This window comes from Marmota flaviventris, chromosome 3 (assembly GCF_047511675.1).
Source record: "Marmota flaviventris isolate mMarFla1 chromosome 3, mMarFla1.hap1, whole genome shotgun sequence".
Classification (NCBI taxonomy): Eukaryota; Metazoa; Chordata; class Mammalia; order Rodentia; family Sciuridae; genus Marmota; species Marmota flaviventris.
In genome coordinates, this window is record NC_092500.1 from 173,112,257 (window position 1) to 173,119,016 (window position 6,760).

The 6,760-nt window shown below is 44.4% G+C and overlaps 1 pseudogene; it reads right to left on the reverse strand.

Annotated features, from left to right (window-relative positions):
* Window positions 1-3,264: 3,264 nt before the first annotated feature.
* Window positions 3,265-4,819, reverse strand: LOC114082212 (ubiquitin carboxyl-terminal hydrolase 17-like protein 22; annotated as a pseudogene).
* Window positions 4,820-6,760: the final 1,941 nt, after the last annotated feature.

Consider the following 6,760-nt stretch of genomic DNA (forward strand, 5'->3'; position numbering starts at 1 on the left):
AATCATTATAAATTGTAAGATTTTTCCCTGCTGCCAATTTGCAGGTTCACACTGCAGTTACCAGCTCAGCCTGTTGATTGGTGGTATTTGCAGGCAGGGGATTGGCTTCTATTACTTGTGATAGGGACACTATCATATCCAGGTTTTCTGATCCCCTCATGCATAAAGGAGCTGCCATCACTGAATCAGGTGTAATCAGATTGGTCTAGGGGTCCCTCAGTGATATTAATTGAGCATGGGAGGAAGTTTTCTAGAATTTCCCTGCATTTATGTATTGGGGACTGTGTTTGACCTTGAGCCTGAATTGGTGACAGAGTTGCCGGGTTGAGAGGGGTGCAGGTTTGGAAGGACATGGAGGAGTCACAGAGGAAAGAGACCAAGAGAGAGAGAATTCGACAGGGAGGGAGGGTTTGCAGTCCTTTGTATGTTAGCAAGTCCTTGAGGTGATGAGGGGAGGTGACAGTGATTTGGGCTCCAAAGGTAAGCTTTTGTGATTCCTTTAATAAAATATAGGAGGCCACTAGGGCGCGGAGACAAGGAGCCCATCCCCGGACAGTTGGATCTAATGTTTCGAAAGGTATGCCACCAGAGCAAAGGTGGGTCCATACTTTTGTCCTAGCACCGCCAAGCCTTGCCTTTTGTTTTCACGAACATAGAGAGTAAAAGGCCTATTAACATCTGGCAGGTGTAGAGCCGGTGCTTGTAAGAGGACCTTCTGGAGGGTTCTGAAATGTGGTGCTGCTGAAAGTAACAAGGGCTCATGCGTGTTCCCCTTTGCTAGATCATATAATGGTTTGGCAAGTAATGAGTAATTTGGTACCCATGCCCTAAAATAGCCTGCCAGACCCAGGAACGAGAGAATCTCCTCTAGTTTTTGGTACTGGAATGCTTTCAATAAGGCCTTTTCTATTGGTTGTTGTGATAGCTTTCTTTCCTAGGGAAATGTGGAACCCTAAGTAAACAACCTCAGAGAGAGAGAGCTGTACCTTTTGCAGAGAAACCCTATATCCTTGGTGAGCAAGAAAATTCAGAAGGGTGGCTGTGTCTGACTTTGAGGTTTTTAATGAGGGATTACAGAGGAGGATGTCATCAACATATTGTAGGAGGGTTGAGTCGGCACATAGAGGGAAAAAATCCTCAAGATCTCCAGGGAGGACTTGTCCAAAAATATGTGGGCTGTCTCAAAACCCCTGGGGCAGGACAGTCCAGGTTACCTGTCGGGAATATCTAGTTTCTGGATCAGTCCAAGTGAAGGCAAATATGTCTTGGGAAGAGACAGATAGTGGAATCAAAAAGAAGGCATCTTCAATCCCTAAAAAACAAATGCCAAATGTCTTCTTTGATATAAGGAGAGTAACTAAGAACAGAGTAGGGACGAAGAGCATGAGAAGAAGATTAACATTAAACAGAGATGAGAGGTGGGAAGGAAAGGGAGAGAAAAGGGAAATTGCATGGAAATGGAAGGAGACCCGCAGAGTTATACAAAAGAACATACAAGAGGAAAGGAGGGGAAAGGGAAAAATAATACAAGGAGGAGAAATGAAGGTCAGTAGAGGGGGTAGAGAGAGAAGAGGGGAGGGGAGGGGAGGGGAGGGGGGATAGTAGAGGATAGGAAAGGTAGCAGAACACGACAGTCACTAGTATGGCAATATGTAAATCAATGGATGTGTAATTGATGTGATTCTGCAATCTGTATATGGGCTAAAAATGGGAGTTCGTAACCCACTTGAAGCAAAGTGTGAAAGATGATATATCAAGAACAATGTAATGTTTTGAACAACCAACAATAAAAATAAATAAATAAATAAAAGAAAAGAAAAAAAAAGAAGGCATCTTTAAGATCAATAACTGAAAAACAGGTGGAGTTTGAAAGAATGGAGGAAAGGATAGTATAAGGGTTTGGAACCAGGGGATGTATGGGCCTGGTTGAAGAATTTATAAACCTTAAGTCCTGCACCAAACAGTATGTTCCTTAGGCTTTTTTACTGCTAAAATTGGGGTGTTGAATGGAGAGTGTTGGGACAGAGGAACCCCTTTCTTAGTAAGCTCTGAATGATTGGCTTTAGGCCCTTAAGACTGGCAGTTGGCAGTGGATATTGAGCCTGGTTTAGGAAGTGGTTAGGGTCTTTAAGATGCACTTCCATGGGAGAGCAATTTGCAGAGGATGGGGTTTCAGTGTCCCATACAATTGGATCTACCATTTTACAGGGGAGGGGAAAATGTGTGTTCTGGTGGTCACTGGGGTCTCCACACCAGACACAAAGGGGTAAAGTCTCTTCTTCATCAGGGAGTAAAGCCATAACGAAGATATAAGTAGGGGAGGACAATAAGGATAAGGTTATGGAGGCCTACAAGATGGATAATATATCCCTTCCCAGCAAGGGCACCAGACACTGAGGCATAACCAAGGCTTCTTTACTTCTGGGCACTGGATTTCCCTAGGATGTCCTGTAGAGCCTTCAGGTAGATCACCTTGGAGTCCTGGTCCCAAGCCTATTCCACTTCCTTTTCTGGACCTCGGTTGGTCCTTCCATCCCATCCTTCTGACCTTCAGCTTCAGCTGCAAATTCAGAGTTCATGGAGTTAGGAGAACTATCTTTGGAATCAACCTTAAGGCTGCAGGCTTCTTCCTCTAGAAAAGCCATTTCTTCTAGGGAGGGGTTGGCAGGGTGCATAGATGATCCCTTGGACAAAAAAAGGCCTAGCACTCAGAATCAGGCAGCCTTTGGAGGTGTCCCTGCCCACACCTGGGCCACAGGAGGAAGAGGAGGGAGGCAGATGAGAAGAGGAGGAGGAAGAATTTCTGCAGTGGGATGAGTTTCTGGGTAACCACAGTGTCCTCCTTATGACTTTTCAGGCGCTTGGGACTGCTGCACCCTCATGAACATGATGCAGAGCTGTGAGTTGGCCAGCTGGAGAGTGCCACGTCCCTGGGCTCTGGAGGCAGCTGGGCTTATTGGGACAACCTTCTGCAGTGGTACTTGACATTGAACTGCTTGGATGCCATGGGCACCTTTCCCTCTTTCCACTGCCCATCCATCACAGTTCTCAAGATTTCAGAGATGCCATGGCACTTTGGAGAAGTCCCAATGATTGGAGACTGACTAAAGGCTTTGGTCTGACTCCCAAACCCACAACTGGATTCCATGATCACCCAGGCTTCTGTTTGCACTGCTTTACTTCAGAGAAATCAAAGCACTCCAAGGACTGCTAAGTGCTTACCATTAGTTTGCAATACAAAGGCCTTCACAGTGCACTGGATTGCTAGACCACAATTACTGCCCTCTTGCCCTGCTTGTTCTTCTTCTTGGTGGCTCTGGCCCTTCCTGCAACTCATGGGAGTTGGCCAGTGTTCACCAATTCCTCACCTACTCTGTACTTGATATCCTTGTTCAGATCATATTTTCCTGTTTACCATTGTGCTATGCTTTCCTCTGTGTTTTGACTGTTGAATCACAAAGATATTGGGAGGCAGAGTGAATTCCACTTTCCTGAGGTTGAATTAAGATTTTGGTGGTTTCTGATCTTGGAGAAATTTCCACTGATCTAAGGTGATTTCTCTAGTAGCTGTATCCACCAAGTGCTCTTCTGCCTCTACTGCTTTTCTCTAGGAGCCTCCTTAGAGCTCTCCTTGGGTGGCTCCCAAGATTGTGTCCTCAGTACCAAGAGCTATTGGTTTCCTGCCTAGGGACACACTCCCATTGTCAGTTTCAAGTTCACTCTTCTGGACATAAAAGAGGACATAGGCACGCTGACTCAGGACACAAGTAATGTCACAGGCCACTACCTTAGCATCGTCCATTTTGTACCACTGGCCATTGCCAGCTTTTATGTAACAATAGTAATGTCCACTGTGACAACTCACCCCAGTATACAGGGCGTAGACCAGTGGGCCTCTGCCCTGCTGAGACATGTATGGCTGCATGTCAAGACACTCAGGATAGTGCCCATGCTTAGCCATTTTTTCCCCTGTGAGATCCAAGAACCATTTCATTACAATCATAAGAACTTTTGGTGCCTTCTGCAGGGTCAGGGTCTTGTAGGCTGGCCTCTTCTTCTGACAAACACCACACTGGTATGCAATCTCCCGCTCCAGCCACTCAGGTTTCACCAGGTGCTCCAGTGCATGCTGCACACTGGGAGCTTCCATAATGTCCAGGTAGGGCTCAAAAGTGTCTGAAAGGCCACAGCAGTGGAGACACTTGATTTGAGATCTCCAGCACCCTCCAAATATCTGGCACATGAGGGTAGGGCCCTTGGAGTGAGCACCTGGCTGCTTTTGCCCACGCAGACATGCTTTCTGCATGGCATGGAGAGTGAAGAGCAGAAATTCATGGGCATCTTCCTGCTAGAATGTGTGGAAGCCAGCAACCAAAGCAGGCAGGGGCTGAATGACATCCCCATGGTGGCGGATAGCCCGTGTCATGTGGGCTTGCATCACACATAGCATGCAGACCCTGTGACGAGGACAGCATTGGCAGTGCTCTTGGGACAGCATGTAGTTGGCCAGGGGAAGTTTGTATGTCAGGCACTGCAGGGCTGCATTCATGTAGCAAGTGTTTACCATGTTCTGCAGCCCAGCACCAGGTGCAGACGGTCTCTGCCAGTTCAGACAAAGTTTCCCTCTAGGAGCCAGCAGTGGCCCCACAGGAGCCAAAGCCTTATTTAAGGGTGCATCAGGGCAAAGTGACAATGATGACTCTGAAGGTAGAGAAGGACCCAAATGGACTCTAGCATCAGCTGCATTTGATAACCATTCAGGTTTTATACAGTCATGAAACTGAGACTCACCTCCACGGTGGAGTGAAGTTGCCTCCATGTCTCTAGGAGCAGTGACCACCAGGTTTCCCTGCTGCAGCTCAAGAGGAGAGAGCTGCTACTTCAGAGCCAGCCTTCAAAAGATGGCCTGTTCCATGATTTCAGCCTTTTATACCTCAACCTTCTGACCATACCCACTAACTTCCTGCCAGATCCACCAATCACCTGCAAACATTTAATAGGATTAGTAATCAGGGTGTGGTCAGTTCACTTCCTAGAGAGACTGGTTGACCTTTTTCTTTGTGGATTCCCAGAAGTATTTTTATAAGCACATTTCATAAGCATGTTGAGATGTGCACAATCTCATATTTGTAATATCTAAAAAGGGTAGTGAAGGTTTTACTTATTAATTTTTTTTTTAATTTTAAACCACTTTCCTGAGAAAAAGATACATTTCAATTCCTTCTCAATGAACCAATTCATGCTGGACATGTACTGACACATTTCCATGATGGTTTTAAATTCAAAGGAAGTCCTTTAGGAACATGACTGCTTGTCTTTGGAAGAAATATCAAAGAGCAACAGAATACCAGTTAGAATAAGCTTTCTATTATGTTCAAGATAATGTTCCTTCCAGTACTCATGTATCATATGTACAGACTTCTCCACCCAAATGTCACTATTCATATCAGGTCACAAATAGTTTAAATAAGATTAATGGACTAAGGTGTTTATTCTCTGATTCCTTACCTCTGTTGAATTGCATTCCTCAGTGGAATGATCTAGAACAGAGTTTGAAATGTATTTGTCTACCTCTGTTGACTTATAAAATGGACAGCCTTCTGTGTGTGCAGCTTGTGGAGGGCTCTGAAGGAAAGCATGGAACCCCCCTCTCCGCCCAGAGTGGGGACCAAGTATTGACAGATGTAATCAAAATCTGGAAACCAGAGAAGAATTCCAAAGGACAGATTGCAAAATGACTTCTCAGTATACCACCAATGGTTTATTCATCTCTATATTTGAGTCTTTAACAAAACTTCTAGAAAATTATGTACATGTGAGGAGTCCACCACCCAGTTTTCAAAATCATCATTTTCAAGTCACAAATTGTTTATTCCAAACTCTAGAGAGGAAGAGAAAGAACTGACTTTTAAAGGCAAAACTGAAATCATATCATTCATCTCACCATAATGTGTTTCTTACAAACACTTGAACCACTCAAATGCATTTCTTTTAACAAATGCATCTTTAAGTGTAGAGACATAAAAATCATCCTTCAGACCTCAGTAACCCAAATTCATAGAAACTCAATATTATCTTGCATTTCTTATCTATTAAATGCCTGAGAACCATTTAAGTGTTGTTATTGTGAACCTGTATATAAACAAGTATTAGCTAAGAAAGGTTTATACTGACATCTAGGTAAGTAACATTGATCCTGGACCAAATGATTTCCAAATCAGATACATGGAATACAGAACTGTGATGCAAATGTGTGAGTCATTTTTTAACACAAATTTCCTCAGGGATTAGGTTGATTGCATTAGACAAGGCATCTGATCCCATGGCCCCAGGACAGTATCCAATGCCCCTCCTTCCTTATACTCTGACATCTAGGAAACTGACTCTGCTCCTGTGGTGTTTGCCCAGCAGCCACCTGCCTGACAACATGCTGACAGACCAGAGGTGGACAGATGGACCTCAGGTTGGATTCCCTTCCCAATGAGTTCTTCAGATTATGGCTGGGGAAAAAAGTAGAGGAGAAACAGGAAATGATGGATGTGCAGGTCCTTGGGTAAGCATCACTTAATTTTAAACAGGGGTGTTTGCATTGAGGAAGATAATATTAATCACTCAACATTTTAATGACTGCAGGAAGATTCAAATTTCAGAGGAAACATACTCCACCATTCTGAGTTCTATGGGCAGGTTGAGGAGTCCTATGGAAACTGGTCATTTTTGCCATGGGCATTTCAAACTGTAAATTGAACAAATTAATGGG